The sequence below is a fragment of the Oncorhynchus kisutch genome, unplaced genomic scaffold (genome assembly GCF_002021735.2).
Source record: "Oncorhynchus kisutch isolate 150728-3 unplaced genomic scaffold, Okis_V2 Okis09a-Okis19a_hom, whole genome shotgun sequence".
Taxonomy (NCBI): domain Eukaryota; kingdom Metazoa; phylum Chordata; class Actinopteri; order Salmoniformes; family Salmonidae; genus Oncorhynchus; species Oncorhynchus kisutch.
Genome location: NW_022261985.1, coordinates 4,955,705 through 4,972,422, shown reverse-complemented (window position 1 = coordinate 4,972,422; position 16,718 = coordinate 4,955,705). Strand labels below are relative to the sequence as shown.

General features: G+C 45.6%; 1 protein-coding gene across 20 annotated transcripts in view; it reads left to right on the top strand.

Moving 5' to 3' along the window:
* The window catches only part of nrcama (neuronal cell adhesion molecule a), a 124,922-nt gene that overhangs the window by 42,260 nt on the left and 65,944 nt on the right, over positions 1–16,718 (top strand). For all 20 annotated transcript variants that reach the window (XM_031815604.1, XM_031815603.1, XM_031815599.1 and 17 more), the window contains exon 2: positions 9,440–9,518. The gene's annotated coding sequence lies outside the window, so the exon portion shown is untranslated. The remainder of the gene's footprint in view (positions 1–9,439; positions 9,519–16,718) is intronic.

Sequence of the window (16,718 nt, the reverse complement as noted above, 5' to 3'; positions counted from 1 at the left end):
TATAGCTCCTGTACTAACAGATGATTGTTCTATAGCTCCTGTACTAACAGACAATTGGTCTATAGCTACTGTAGTAACAGATGATTGGTCTATAGCTACTGTAGTAACAGATGATTGGTCTATAGCTACTGTAGTAACAGATGATTGGTCTATAGCTACTGTAGTAACAGATGATTGGTCTATAGCTACTGTAGTAACAGATGATTGGTCTATAGCTCCTGCTCCTCATGGCCTCTAGTCCATAGAGTCTCTGTATAATAACAGATAACGTGTCCCATGTACATGACCTCTAGTCTATAGAGTCTCTGTATAATAACAGATAACGTGTCCCATGTACATGACCTCTAGTCTATAGAGTATAATGACAGCTGTTTTTGATTCCCCAGTGAAAGGACCATTATATAAATGTTCAATTTAAATAATCCCCTATAGCTCTTACAATGATTTTTAATTGAATGCCACATGAAATCGCTATCAATCACCTGGCAGGAGTATAAAACGAACCCGTCATGCTTTCTGTAGACTATAATATACTCAGACAGTGTAATAAGCCTTTATGGACTAACACAACGACTGAATAGTAGCCTCTGTGTCATAGTGCTGTCTGCCTGACAGTCTGTCTGTCTGACAGTCTGTGGAGCACCAGGAAGTGTGTTAACCCACATTGTGGGGGGGACAAAGGGGTTGTTTTTAATCTGCCAGCGTGTGTGATGCGGTCGTATTGAAGGGCGGGGGTGTGTGTGCAGTGCAGGCACAGGGAGGGGTGGGGGAGAGAGGGAGAGAGGGAGGGAGGGAGGGAGGGAGGGAGGGAGGGAGGGAGGGAGGGAGGGAGGGAGGGGGGAGGGGGAGGAGGTGGTAGACAGACTGGGTGTGAGGAAACACTGTTTTCACTGACACCTCCAAAGATTTTCCTGATAGGATTAGGCTACACACACACACACACACACACACACACACACACACACACACACACACACACACACACACACACACACACACACACACACACACACACATACACACACACGGCAGGGTGAATACTGCCTTACATTTTATTTTATTTGACCTTTATTTAACTAGGCAAGTCAGTTAAGAACAAATTCTTAATTTCAATGATGTAGTACAGCTGATCTACAGACTGGTAGGTATAGTGTCTCCTATATTACCATAACTTTATTGTAGTACAGCTGATCTACAGACTGGTAGGTATAGTGTCTCCTATATTACCACAACTTTAATGTAGTACAGCTGATTTACAGACTGGTAGGTATAGTGTCTCCTATATTACCACAACTTTATTGTAGTACAGCTGATTTACAGACTGGTAGGTATAGTGTCTCCTATATTACCACAACTTTATTGTAGTACAGCTGATTTACAGACTGGTAGGTATAGTGTCTCCTATCATATAAACCAATCACCTCTAGACATGATTCATTCTTTTCTCTGTTCTTCCTTCCCTCCATCTCTCCCTCAAACAGCCTTGAGAAAAAAACATATTGCTGTCTAAGGCACTGCATCTCAGTGCTTGAGGCGTCACTACAGACACTCTGGTTCGAATCCAGGCTGTGTCACAATCGGACGTAATTGTGAGTCACATAGGGCGGCGCACAATTGGCCCAGCATCGCCCGGGTTTGGCCAGTGTAGGCCATCATTGTAAATAAGAATTTGTTCTTACTTTCCTTGTTAAATATATATACAGTTGAAGTCGGAAGTTTACATACACCTTAGCAAATACATTTAAACTCAGTTTTTCACAATTCCTGACATTTAATCCCAGTAAAACTGTCTTAGGTCAGTTAGGATCACCAATTTATTTTAAGAATGTGAAATGTCAGAATAATAGTAGAGAGAATGATTTATTTCAGCTTTTATTTCTTTCAACACATTACCAGTGGGTCAGAAGTTTACATACACCCAATTAGTATTTGGTAGCATTACCTTTAAATTGTTTAACTTGGGTCAAACGTTTCGGGTAGTCTTCCACAAGATTCCCACAATAAGTTGGGTGAATTTTGGCCCATTCCTCCTGACAGAGCTGGTGTAACTAAGTCAGGTTTGTAGGCCTCCTTGCTCGCACACGCTTTTTCAGTTCTCCTCACAAATTTTCTATAGGATTGAGGTCAGGGCTTTGTGATGGCCACTCCAATATCTTGACTTTGTTGTTCTTAAGCCATTTTGCCACAACTTTGGAAGTATGCTTGGGGTCATTGTCCATTTGGAAGACCCATTTGCGACCAAGATTTAACTTCCTGACTGATGTCTTGAGATGTTGCTTCAATATAGCCACATCATTTTCCTCCCTCATGATGCCATTTATTTTGTGAAGTGCAGCAGTCCCTCCTGCAGCAAAGCACCCCCACAACATGATGCTGCCACCCCCACAACATTAGCTGCCACCCCCACAACATGATGTTGCCTCCCTCGTACTTCATGGTTGGGATGGTGTTCTTCGGCTTGCAAGCCTCCCCCTTTTTCCTCCAAACATAACTATTATCCTGACATTTCACATTCTTAAAATAAAGTGGTGATCCTAACTGACCTAAGACAGGGAATTTTTACTATGATTAAATGTCAGGAATTGTGAAAAACTGAGTTTAAATGTATTTGCTAAGGTGTATGTAAGCTTCTGACTTCAACTGTATATATTTAAATGCAATTGCTCCACGCACGCACGCAGCAACACACACACCTCACCTCTAGCCAGAGAGGGATGACCAGTTTTGTGTTAATGGCCCTATGCGACATTATGCTGATATATAATTATATATTGTGTGTGTGTTTGCATGCGTACGTGTCCTCAGCCCTCAGTACAGTCCTAGAGCAGAGGAGATGTGGAAGCTGTGTGGAGGCTCTCTGTGTGTGTGTGGATTTCCCATAAAGCATTCATATGTACGGTACCTTTCTCCTCTCCTCTCTTCCCGCTCTGTGATGATGTAGCGGTTTTAGATTTAACACTAAATAATACATGCTCTTTCACTGATTCCCACTCACAACGCCTTTATGTTTTATATGCCAGCTTCTCTCTGTCTCCTGCTCTCGCTTCCTCATCTCTCCTCCTCCACCCTCTCTCTCAGCCTCTCTCTCTCTCAGCCTCTCTCTCTCTCTGCCTCTCTCTCTCTTCCTCATCTCTCCTCCTCCACCCCCTCTCTCTCTGCCTCTCTCTGCCTCTCTCTCTCTTCCTCATCTCTCCTCCTCCACCCTCTCTCTCAGCCTCTCTCTCTCTCAGCCTCTCTCTCTCTCTGCCTCTCTCTCTCTTCCTCATCTCTCCTCCTCCACCCCCTCTCTCTCTGCCTCTCTCTGCCTCTCTCTCTCTTCCTCATCTCTCCTCCTCCACCCTCTCTCTCAGCCTCTCTCTCTCTCAGCCTCTCTCTCTCTCTGCCTCTCTCTCTCTTCCTCATCTCTCCTCCTCCACCCCCTCTCTCTCTGCCTCTCTCTGCCTCTCTCTCTCTTCCTCATCTCTCCTCCTCCACCCTCTCTCTCAGCCTCTCTCTCTCTCAGCCTCTCTCTCTCTGCCTCTCTCTCTCTTCCTCATCTCTCCTCCTCCACCCCCTCTCTCTCTGCCTCTCTCTGCCTCTCTCTCTCTTCCTCATCTCTCCTCCTCCACCCTCTCTCTCAGCCTCTCTCTCTCTCTGCCTCTCTCTCTCTCTCTCTCTCTCTCTCTCTCTGCCTCTCTCTCTCTCTGTCTCCTGCTCTCGCTTCCTCATCTCTCCTCCTCCACCCTCTCTCTCTCTCTCTCTGCCTCTCTCTCTCTCTCTCTGCCTCTCTCTCTCTCTCTCTGCCTCTCTCTCTCTCTGCCTCTCTCTCTCTCTCAGCCTCTCTCTCTCTCTGCCTCTCTCTCTCTCTCTCTCTCTGCCTCTCTCTCTCTCTCTCTCTGCCTCTCTCTCTCTCTCTGCCTCTCTCTGCCTCTCTCTCTCTTCCTCATCTCTCCTCCTCCACCCTCTCTCTCAGCCTCTCTCTCTCTCTGCCTCTCTCTCTCTCTCTGTCTCTCTCAGCCTCTCTCTCTCTCTGCCTCTCTCTCTCTCTCTCTTTCTCTCTCTCTCTCTCTCTCTCTCTCTCTCTCTCTCTCTCTCTCTCTCTCTCTCTCTCTGTCTCTCTCTGCCTCTCAATTCAATTCAATTCAAGGGCTTTATTGGCATGGGAAACGTGTTAACATTGCCAAAGCAGGTGAGGTAGACAACATACAAAGTGAATATATAAAGTGAAAAACAACAAAAATTAACAGTAAACATTACACATACAGAAGTTTCAAAACAGTAAAGACATTACAAATGTCATATTATATATATATACAGTGTTCTAACAATGTACAAATGGCTAAAGGACACAAGATAAAATAAATAAGCATAAATATGGGTTGTATTTACAATGGTGTTTGTTCTTCACTGGTTGCCCTTTTCTCGTGGCAACAGGTCACAAATCTTGCTGCTGTGATGGCACACTGTGGAATTTCACCCAGTAGATACGGGAGTTTTTTCAAAATTGGATTTGTTTTCGAATTCTTTGTGGATCTGTGTAATCTGAGGGAAATATGTCTTAGGTTAGGAAGTGCAGCTCAGTTTCCACCTCATTTTGTAGGCAGTGAGCACATAGCCTGTCTTCTCTTGAGAGCCATGTCTGCCTACGGCGGCCTTTCTCAATAGCAAGGCTATGCTCACTGAGTCTGTACATAGTCAAGGCTTTCCTTAATTTTGGGTCAGTCACAGTGGTCAGGTATTCTGCCGCTGTGTACTCTCTGTGTAGGGCCAAATAGCATTCTAGTTTGCTCTGTTTTTTTGTTAATTCTTTCCAATGTGTTAAGTAGTTATCTTTTTGTTTTCTCATGATTTGGTTGGGTCTAATTGTGCTGCTGTCCTGGGCTCTGTAGTGTGTGTTTGTGTTTGTGAACAGAGCCCCAGGACCAGCTTGCTTAGGGGACTCTTCTCCAGGTTCATCTCTCTGTAGGTGATGGCTTTGTTATGGAAGGTTTGTGAATCGCTTCCTTTTAGGTGGTTGTAGAATTTAACAGCTCTTTTCTGGTTTTTGATAATTAGTGGGTATCGGCCTAATTCTGCTCTGCATGCATTATTTGGTGTTCTACGTTGTACACGGAGGATATTTTTGCAGAATTCTGCGTGCAGAGACTCTCTCTGCGTGCAGAGTCTCTCTCTCTCTCTCTCTCTCTCTCTCTCTCTCTCTCTCTGTCTCTCTCTGCCTCTCTCTCCTGCTCTTGCTTCTTCATCTCTCCTCCTCCACCCCCTCTCTCTCTGCCTCTCTCTCTGCCTCTCTCTCTCTTTCTCTCTCTCTCTCCATCTCTCCCACCTCTCCCACCTCTCTTTGTCCATCTCTCTCACTCTCTCTCTGCCTCTCTCTCTCTGCCTCTCTCTCTCTCTCTCTCTCTCTCTCTCTGTCTCTCTCTGCCTCTCTCTCCTGCTCTTGCTTCTTCATCTCTCCTCCTCCACCCCCTCTCTCTCTGCCTCTCTCTCTGCCTCTCTCTCTCTTTCTCTCTCTCTCTCCATCTCTCCCACCTCTCCCACCTCTCTTTGTCCATCTCTCTCACTCTCTCTCTGCCTCTCTCTCTCTGCCTCTCTCTCTCTCTCTCTCTCTCTCTCTCTCTCTCTGCCTCTCTCTCTCTGCCTCTCTCTCTCTGCCTCTCTCTCTCTCTCTCGCTCTCTCTGCCTCTCTCTCTCTGCCTCTCTCTCTCTCTCTCTCTCTCTCTCTGCCTCTCTCTCTCTCTCTCTCTCTCTGCCTCTTTCTCTCTCTGCCTCTCTCTCTCTCTCTCTCTGCCTCTCTCTCTCTGCCTCTCTCTCTGCCTCTCTCTCTGCCTCTCTCTCTCTGCCTCTCTCTCTCTCTCTGCCTCTCTCTCTCTGCCTCTCTCTCTCTGCCTCTCTCTCTCTGCCTCTCTCTCTCTCTCTCTCTCTCTCTCTCTCTCTCTCTCTCTCTCTCTCTCTCTCTCTCTCTCTGCCTCTCTCTCTCTGCCTCTCTCTCTCTCTCTCTCTCTCTGCCTCTCTCTCTCTGCCTCTCTCTCTTTCTTCTTTCTTTCTTTCTTTCTTTCTTTCTTTCTTTCTTTCTTTCTTTCTTCTTTCTTTCTTTCTTTCTTTCTTTCTTTCTTTCTTTCTTTCTTTCTTTCTTTCTTCTTTCTTTCTTTCTTTCTTTCTTTCTCTCTCTCTCTCTCTCTCTCTCTCTCTCTCTCTCTCTCTCTCTCTCTCTCTCTCTCCCACCCACCCCTCCCACCTCTCTTTGTGTATCCCTCTCGCTCTCTTTCTGCCTCTCTCTCTCTCTCTCTCTCTCTCTCTCTCTCTCTCTCTCTCTCTCTCTCTCTCCATCTCTCCCACCCCTCCCACCTCTCTTTGTGTATCCCTCTCGCTCTCTTTCTGCCTCTCTCTCTCTCTCTCTCTCTCTCTCTCTCTCTCTATCTCTCCCCCTCTCCCCCCTCTCTGTCTATCTCTGTCGCTCACTCTCTGTCTGTCTCTCTCTCTCTCTCTCTGTCTTGCTCACTCTGTCTCCATAGTAACTGTGTAGGGCTTGGGGTCAGGCCTGTGTAGTTGGAGTGTGTTAGCTTTTCTCTGCTTCTGCCTGCCTGAGAGCAGCTGCTGCTGATTGCTTCATGGGGATGTATGCGTCCCAAATGGCACCCTATTCCCTATGCAGCGCACTACTTTTGACCAGGGCCCATAGAGCTCTGGACCAAATTAGTGCGAGCTACGTAGGGAATAGTGTGCTATTCAGGACGCATCTCAGGAGAAGGGTAGATGGCTTGTCTGATGTGATTTAGTCAAACAGAGAGTTAAAAGGGCCAGATGTATAGGTTACTTAGAATAGTTATAATGTCCTTGTTTTATGTTTAGAAAAATATCTGGTTATAAATGCTTGTTATCTGTCATGTTCTTTCTCACAAATGGGAAAAGCTGCACAAGAACTCACTACTGTAGTGGTCCAGGTTACAAAGTGGCTCAGTGACTCACTACTGTAGTGGTCCAGGTTACAAAGTGGCTCAGTGACTCGTGTTTGCATCTCAATGTGAAAAAACTGTTTGCATGTTCTTCACAAAGAGGGCAACAGATGCTACTGAGCCAGGTGTCTATGTGTCAGGGGAGAAGCTCCAGGTGGTATCTTGGCATCAACCTTTCTTTTAAAAAGCATGTTGAAAAAGGTAATTCAAATAACCAAATTCAACCTAGCTAATTTCCGATTTATACGAAATTTTTGACTACAGATGTAGCAAAACTGTACTTCAAATCTATGATACTCCCCCACTTAACATACTGCTTGACTAGTTGGGCCCAAGCTTGCTGTACAACATTAAAACCTATTCAGTCTGTCTACAAACAGGCTCTCAAAGTGCTTGATAGGAAGCCCAATAGCCATCATCACTGTTACATCCTCAGAAAGCATGAGCTCTTGAGTTGGGAAAATCTTGTGCAATACACCGACGCATGTCTTATATTCAAGATCCTAAATGGCCTGGCTCCTCCCCCTCCACTCAGTATTTTTGTTAAACAGAAAACCCAGACATATGGCAGCAGATCCACAAGGTCTGCCATGAGAGGTGACGGTATAGTTCCCCTAAGGAAAAGCACCTTTAGTAAATCCGTTTTCTCTGTGAGAGATTCCCATGTCTGGAATACACTGCCATCAGATAACACATAACTGCACCACATATCACACTTTAACAAAAGGCTTGAAGACATGGCTAAAGGTCAATGAGATTTGTGATCATAATCCCTAGTTGTGTGTTTCCGCTTTCCATGTTGTCTGTTGTCTGTAACTTGTGAGGTGAGCAACACCTATGTTGCTCTGTCTGTATGCTATGTCTTGCTTGCCCTATGTTGCTCTGTCTGTATGCTATGTCTTGCTTGTCCTATGTTGCTCTGTCTGTATGCTATGTCTTGCTTGCCCTATGTTGCTCTGTCTGTATGCTATGTCTTGCTTGTCCTATGTTGCTCTGTCTGTATGCTATGTCTTGCTTGTCCTATGTTGCTCTGTCTGTATGCTATGTCTTGCTTGTCCTATGTTGCTCTGTCTGTATGCTATGTCTTGCTTGCCCTATGTTGCTCTGTCTGTATGCTATGTCTTGCTTGCCCTATGTTGCTCTGTCTGTATGCTATGTCTTGCTTGTTCTATGTTGCTCTGTCTGTATGCTATGTCTTGTTTGTCCTATGTTGCTCTGTCTGTATGCTATGTCTTGCTTGTCCTATGTTGCTCTGTCTGTATGCTATGTCTTGCTTGCCCTATGTTGCTCTGTCTGTATGCTATGTCTTGCTTGTTCTATGTTGCTCTGTCTGTATGCTATGTCTTGCTTGTCCTATGTTGCTCTGTCTGTATGCTATGTCTTGCTTGTCCTATGTTGCTCTGTCTGTATGCTATGTCTTGCTTGCCCTATGTTGCTCTGTCTGTATGCTATGTCTTGGTTGTCCTATGTTGCTCTGTCTGTATGCTATGTCTTGCTTGTCCTATGTTGCTCTGTCTGTATGCTATGTCTTGCTTGTCCTATGTTGCTATTGTCTATACTGTAATTGTTTTTAATAACCTGCCCAGGGACTGTGGTTGAAAATTATCCGGCTGGCTAAAACCTGCACTTTTACTGAAACGTTGATTAATGTGCACTGTCCCTGTAAAAATAAAATAAACTCAAATAAACTCAAACTCAAAATAATGGCATGTTTCACTGGTAGTTATGATAAGGTATTCATAGTCATGAAGTGTGTGTGTGTGTGTGTGTGTGTGTGTGTGTGTGTGTGTGTGTGTGGGTGTGTGTGTGTATATATTTTACCATAATAAGACACACACTCTGTCCTGTGTGTGTGTGTGTGTGTGTGTGTGTGTGTATATATTTTACCATAATAAGACACACACTCTGTCCAGTGTGATGTCTTCTCTTCAGGCCTTTGGAGCATCTCTTTGTTTTTCTGTTTTGATGAAATAACTAATAATAAGTTCCTTTTAAGTTAGATTTTTTGTCCTTTTTTCACTCAGGTGGAAAACATTATTGCACATACAGATGTAGGATCTTTATTTGATGACTCTTTAAGTTGCTGAGAATTTTCCTGCACAACAGGAAATACACATTTGTAGTGTATTTGAGTTTTAAAGTTTGTGATTTCCTCTTTTAAATATCAAACTTGATTAGCTCTAAGGAAAAAATGTATCATCCTCTACAAGGAATTAGAATCCACTAAATAATCCACATTTCCTCTTGCTGCAGGATTATTTTCCTGCTGTAGCAAACTGGCTCAAATTAAGATCCCACATCTGTAAGAAGTTGATTTCTAGGGCATGCAGAACAAATGCGATGTGAACTAGATACCCCTGTACATTTTACAACCCTTACTACCTCACACTACAGCATGTTTACATTCCTCTGTGCCATTTCCCTTCTCCTGGTTCTTCCTTTATGTCAGGACAGATGCATTACGGTGGGATGGCCTTGTGTCTAACGTTCATTCATTTGTGTTCCAGGTCTGAAGTCCTTCTCAGCAGTCAGAGTGTGTGGATGAATCCAACTGGAGGACGAAGCCCTTTGATTGGATCCCCATAGGTAAGAGCAACCTTTAAGTATCTGTCATCGCTGAAAGTGATTCTATTTGTTGGAGAATCAATATGTTCCTTAACATTTTATTTATTAAATATATTTATTTACACTTTCATATGTTTCTCTCAGCGCTGCCAAACGACAGTACAGTATGTACTGGTCTTACCTAACTACTGGCATATAGACCAAACATTAAGAACACCTTCCTAATATTGACTTGCACCCCGATTTGCCCTCAGAACAGCCTCAATGTGTCGGGGCATGGACTCTACAAGGTGTGGAAAGTGTTACACAGGGATGCTGGCCCATGCTGACTCCAATGCTTCCCACAGTTGTGTCAAATTGGCTGGATGTCCTTTGGGTGGTGGACCATTCAGGAAACTGTTGAGCGTGAAAACCCCAGCAGCATACTACACCTACTACCATACCGCGTTCAGAGGCACTTCAATATGTTGTCTTGCCCTCTGAATGGCACACATACACAGTCCATGTCTCAACTGTCTCAAGGATTACAAATCCTTCTTTAACATGTCTCCTCCCCTTCATCTACACTGATTGAAGTGGATCAAGTGACATCAATAAGGGATCATAGCTTTCAAATGGATTCACCTGGTCAGTGTGTTATTTAAATAGCATGTTAATCTTATTGTTTTGTCCACTCAGTGTATGAGCATACAGGGTCTGGATTCATTGCAGTGCCAGTTGCCACACTCTCAGAAAGGAAGAGTGATATGTAAAACCATTTGTCCCTGTAGGAGAACCCTCTGAAAAAAGTCTGAAAATAGAACCTTTACAGTGGAACCAGAGGTTCTATATGGAACCAAAAAGGGTTCAATATGATCCAAAAAGAGTTCTAACTGCAGGGTTCTCCTACAAAGACAAATAGTTCAATCTCAAACTTTTTCAGAGGGTTCTCCTACAGGGACAAATTGTTCTATATGGAACTTTTTCAGAGGGTTCTCCTACTGGACAAATGGTTCTATATGGAACTTTTTCAGAGGGTTCTCCTACTGGACAAATGGTTCTATATGGAACTTTTCCAGAGGGTTCTCCTACTGGACAAATGGTTCTATATGGAACTTTTTCTGAGGGTTCTCCTACTGGACAAATGGTTCTATATGGAACTTTTTCTGAGGGTTCTCCTACAGGGACAAATTGTTCTTTATGGAACTTTATTTCTGAGAGTGCACTCAAAGTCTCTTAGTAGAGGTTGTTGGGTTTATTGTTGGTTGGTTGCTGGCCGGTTGTTTGGTGGTTACTGGTCGGTGGTTTTGTGGCCATCACTTGTCTGTGGTCATCTCATCAGTGGCCATGGGCTCAGCCAGAGAAGGAACCCTGCAGGGTGAATCCATACAGGCCCTGTGTGTGTGTGTGTGTGTGTGTGTGTGTGTGTGTGTGTGTGTGTGTGTGTGTGTGTGTGTGTGTGTGTTCACCACAGGGAACAGAATCAGATACTAATGAACTTACAGTATAACACAGTGTATGCCTTTGATGTGAATCTGGTCTAGTCAGTCAATCCACACCAGATAAGGCCCACTCCTCAGGCTACAGTGGGCATTTCAACATTATGATGTTACCGCGTACGCACCAATTCCCTTTCTCTTAAAGGGCACAGTGGTCCCAAAAATAGCTTTTAATCATGGACCATAGTTCAGTCTGTAATGGAGTCATGTTGTTGGGGACTAATAGTCTTTCATTTAAAGCACATCAACAGTTGTCACTCAGTACTTTCACTAGTTGTGTTTTATTGAGTGATTGATCTTTTTAAAAGCAGAAATGGTGAATTCCCTGAAATAATGTAACACTTTATTACGAGCTGTCAGTGTCTCACTTACATTGACGGCAACAAATACACACAAAGAAAGCTGTTTCTGTTTAGCACCATCCTTTCTCTGCAGGTTTCCAGATCAATATACATTCTCTCTCAACTGCTTTGTGTTATAGTGATCGGTGGCTATAAATACCGGTGGCCAATCTGGGTAGATCTCATTGGATTTCATTGATATGCAGTGGCATTACACTGGAAGGTAAAAGCTATTGATGAACAGATACACGTGGCCTCAGAGCCTCGGAGCGTGACACTGTGTTTAACAACGACATGAGTTACTATGGCACCAGTAACCTACCTTCCACTTCCACTGTGTGTGTGTGTGTGTGTTGTGTGTTGTGTGTGTGTGTTTGTATGTGTTTGTGTGTGTTTGTGTGTGTGTATGTGTGTGTGTATGTGTGTGTGTGTGTGTGTGTGTGTGTGTGTGTGTGTGTGTGTGTGTGTGTGTGTGTGTGTGTGTGTGTGTGTGTGTGAGACCTTCAGAGCATAGCTGTTAGACCTTTATGGTTACAGTATTAACATGGTAAATGCTGCTGTCACTGGTCCACATAGAGACCTTGTCCACGATCCCCAGTCCACCTGACACATCCCCCATTCTCTCTCTCTCTCTGCTGGGATGGTAAGGATGAATGGACAGGAGGATGGCCGGGAGGACCAGTGTGAATTGGCATCCCCCTATCCTTCATCCCTCCATCTGTTCATCAGGCAGGATGAGTAGTCTGAGGGACGGGGGTGGTGGGTGATGGGGGTGGAGGTGGGTGAGGGGGCAGGATGTGGGTGAGGGGGCAGGAGGTGGGTGAGGGGGCAGGATGTGGGTGAGGGAGGGGGCAGGGTAGTGGGGGTGGGTGAGGGTGGGTGGGGGGGGTGAGGGGAAAGGGGGAGGTGGGTGAGGGGAAAGGGGGAGGTGGGTGAGGAGTTGGAGGGGGAATCAGGGTCAATCCCTGGCAGAAATCAAGGATAGAGGAGAATCAGGGGATAGTCCCTGAGAGGGGGGCCGGAAAGAAGAGAGGTCCAATCCCCACACAGTAATCCCTCCATCCCTCTAATGATAATTATATTATCAAGCACTAATAGTCCAATCATTTGTGTACTACGAGGTGTTCAGTCACTGTACCTCTCTAGTCATTACTGGCCTGTAAGCAGGTTGTATTGTAATAAATGCTGAATAGATTGTAAGATTGGTAGGAAACAGTACGGACACTTATGGATTCAGATAACATTGTACTTTGTTACATAATACTATGCTGCATCTGACAAGCTCTCCTCCAGTGTTTTCTGTGTGTGTGTGTGTGTGTGTGTGTGTGTGTGTGTGTGTGTGTGTGTGTGTGTGTGTGTGTGTGTGTGAACTGTGCTATACTAAGAACTGTGCTATACTAAGAACTGTGCTATACTAAGAATGGGATAGATTGTAGGGTGCAGTAGCAGTCTGTGTGTGTGTGTGTGTGTGATCTAGGCTCTGTGACCTGATGGGAAGTGAATCTTAGACCTGCCATGTTTCCACTCTCCCTCATAACGCCACCTCCAATGCATGCTGGGTAATCACATTGTCCTCTCACCTGGTGAAAACAGACCTGCTGCCCGTTTGTGTGTGTGCGCGTGCATGCGTACAGTATGTGTGAAGAAAGACCTGCTGCCTGTGTGTGTGTGTGTGTGTGTGTGTGCGTGCGTACAGTATGTGTGAAGAAAGACCTGCCGCCTGTGTGTGTGTGTGATGATAGGTGAGAGACCACTGCAGTATAATCCATCCAATATCTCTCTGTCTTGTTTCTCCTCATGGAGGCTGTTACATCTTTGGTGAACTATTGTACATTCACATGAAGCCTAACCTGAGCTTTTAATAGATATATGTAGATATATGTTTAGCTCAGAGGGATAACATGGTCTAACATGGTTGTGAGGCACACAGAGAAAATAGCCTCCAACACTCTACTCAACAAATTGGATGCAGTCTATCACAGTGCCATCCGTTTTGTCACCAAAGCCACCACTGCGACCTGTATGCTCTCGTTGGCTGGCCCTCGCTCCAAACCCACTGGCTCCAGGTCATCTACAAGTCTCTGCTAGGTAAAGCCCTGCCTTCAATAAGAATTTGTTCTTAACTGACTTGCCTAGTTAAATAAAGGTAAATATATATATATATTTTCTCAGCTCACTGGTCACCATAGCAGCACCCACCTGTAGCACGTGCTCCAGCAGGTATATCTCACTGGTCACCCCCAAAGCCAATTCTTCCTTTGGCCGCCTCTCCTTCCAGTTCTCTGCTGCCAATGACTGGAACGGACTACAAAAATATCTGAAGCTGGAGTCTCATATCTCCCTCACCTGCTTTAAGCACCAGCTGTCAGAGCAGCTCACAGATCACTGCACCTGTACATATTTCATCTCTAAATAGCCCATCCAATCTACCTCATCCCCATACTGTATTTATTTATTTATCTTGTTCCTTTGCACCCCAGTATCTCAACTTGCACATTCATCCTCTGCACATCCTCTGCACATCCTACCATTCCAGTGTCCTACCATGGCCTATTTATTGCCTTACCTCTCTTATCTAACCTCATTTGCACATGCTGTATATAGAATTTTCTACTGTATTATTGACTGTATGTTTGTTTATTCCATGTGTAACTCTGTGTTGTATTTGTCGCACTGCTTTGCTTTATCTTGGCCAGGTCGCAGTTGTAAATGAGAACTTGTTCTCAACTAGCCTACCTGGTTAAATAAAGGTCAAATATAAATATATTTTAAAACAGACGACCGGGGTTTGATACCTGGACTGTTACACACATGCCCCATCATAGTCCAGTGTAGCACCATGCTGCAAACTCCCACTGATACTGTGATTCATCACCTAGCACTGCAGAGAGTAGGAGCCTTCTCACTGCAGAGAGTAGGAGCCTTCTCACTGCAGAGGGTGGGAGCCTTCTCACTGTAGAGGGTAGGAGCCTTCTCACTGTAGAGGGTGGGAGCCTTCTCACTGTAGAGGGTGGGAGCCTTCTCACTGCAGAGGGTAGGAGCCTTCTCACTGTAGAGGGTGGGAGCCTTCTCACTGCAGAGGGTAGGAGCCTTCTCACTGCAGAGGGTAGGAGCTTTCTCACTGCAGAGGGTAGGAGCCTTCTTACTGCAGAGGGTAGGAGCCTTCTCACTGCAGAGGGTGGGAGCCTTCTCACTGCAGAGGGTGGGAGGGCTTCTCACTGCAGAGGGTGGGAGCCTTCTCACTGCAGAGGGTGGGAGGGCTTCTCACTGCAGAGGGTGGGAGCCTTCTCACTGCAGAGGGTGGGAGCCTTCTCACTGCAGAGGGTGGGAGCCTTCTCACTGCAGAGGGTGGGAGCCTTCTCACTGCAGAGGGTGGGAGCCTTCTCACTGCAGAGGGTGGGAGCCTTCTCACTGCAGAGAGTAGGAGCCTTCTCACTGCAGAGGGTAGGAGCCTTCTCACTGCAGAGGGTAGGGGCCTTCTCACTGCAGAGAGTAGGAGCCTTCTCACTGCAGAGGGTAGGAGCCTTCTCACTGCAGAGGGTAGGAGCCTTCTGACTGCAGACGGTAGGAGCCTTCTGACTGCAGAGGGTAGGAGCCTTCTGACTGCAGAGGGTAGGAGCCTTCTCACTGCAGAGGGTAAGAAGCCCAGATAAAGTATTAGAAATCATTTCAAATAGTATTTGAACCCAGGTCTGACTCCTGGACATAAATTCAGCACATCCCACCATCAAGCTATTTTTGATGTGCTATTTGAAAATAGAATGCAATGTATTAGGCCTAACTGGTGCCTCTCCTCCACTGAGGTTAGTGGGCGTGTGATGATGTCCCAGTCTATGTAGTGATTAGGAAGGAGCCCATCCTACCTCCTCACTCTCTAACAGGAGGTTTGTTCCTCTCTCTCGGTGCCTGTAGGGCTGGAGGTTGGACTACTGCTGCTTTTCAGGAGCAGCGGAGGGGAAGTGATGTAGCTGGTGCTTCATTTGTGACGGATCCTGCTGGAACATTATCCAGCACCTCTCAATATTGGACAGTTTTGTTCCGGAAGCCATTTGCCAGGATCCGGTACCTCTCTTGGCTTGACATTTTTTCTTTCTTCACAATGTAAAAATGATCATCAAATCATTCAGAGTTAATTACAGTTGCCTCCTCTGTTATTCTCCTGCCCCATGAAAAGCGTTGCCTAATGTGAAAGCGTGTCTGATATTGTAAGAATTGATTCGTGTTGGGCCGGACCGTGTTTATGGTTTGCTCAACATTGTAGCCTGTATAGACCAACGCGCATCATTGGGTGAATCAGTGAAACTGGAGATTTTTTAGGACTATCATTTCCTCCTCATATTGTACAATATGTGTCTCCACACACCGAGAACTACTGTAGGCTGTTGATGGATACAAGACAAGTTCGTTTTTATTGATCTCCGTTTGTCAGTGTCAAAGTATCCTGTCTTTTCCATTGTTTGTGAGGAATTAAAAATTATTATGCTAAGGTCTCCAGTCTTAGGGTCTCCAGTCTAAGGTCTCCAGTCTAAGGTCTCCAGTCTAAGGTCTCCAGTCTAAGGTCTCCAGTCTAAGGTCTCCAGTTTAAGGTCCCCAGTCTAAGGTCCCCAGTCTAAGGTCTCCAGTCTAAGGTCTCCAGTCTAAGGTCTCCAGTCTAATGTCTCCAGTCTAAGGTCTCCAGTCTAGGTCTCCAGTCTAAGGTCTCCAGTCTAAGGTCTCCAGTCTATGGTCTCCAGTCTAAGGTCCCCAGTCTAAGGTCCCCAGTCTAAGGTCCCCAGTCTAAGGTCCCCAGTCTAAGGTCTCCAGTCTAAGGTCTCCAGTCTAAGGTCTCCAGTCTAAGGTCTCCAGTCTAAGGTCTCCAGTCTAAGGTCTCCAGTCTAAGGTCCCCACTCTAAGGTCCCCAGTCTATGGTCTCCAGTCTAAGGTCCCCAGTCTAAGGTCCCCAGTCTAAGGTCCCCAGTCTAAGGTCCCCAGTCTAAGGTCCCCAGTCTAAGGTCTCCAGTCTAAGGTCTCCAGTCTAAGGTCTCCAGTCTAAGGTCCCCACTCTAAGGTCCCCAGTCTCCAGTCTAAGGTCCCCAGTCTAAGGTCCCCAGTCTAAGGTCTCCAGTCTCCGACCTTAGACTGGAGACCTTAGACTGGAGACCTTAGACATGATGACTCCTTGCTGTCCCCAGTCCACCTGGCCATGCTGCTGCTCCAGTTTCAACTTCCACCTGACTGTGCTGCTGCTCCAGTTTCAACTGTTCTGCCTTATTATTATTCGACCATGCTGGTCATTTATGAACATTTGAACATCTTGGCCATGTTCTGTTATAATCTCCACCCGGCACAGCCAGAAGAGGACTGGCCACCCCACATAGCCTGGTTCCTCTCTAGGTTTCTTCCTAGGTATTGGCCTTTCTAGG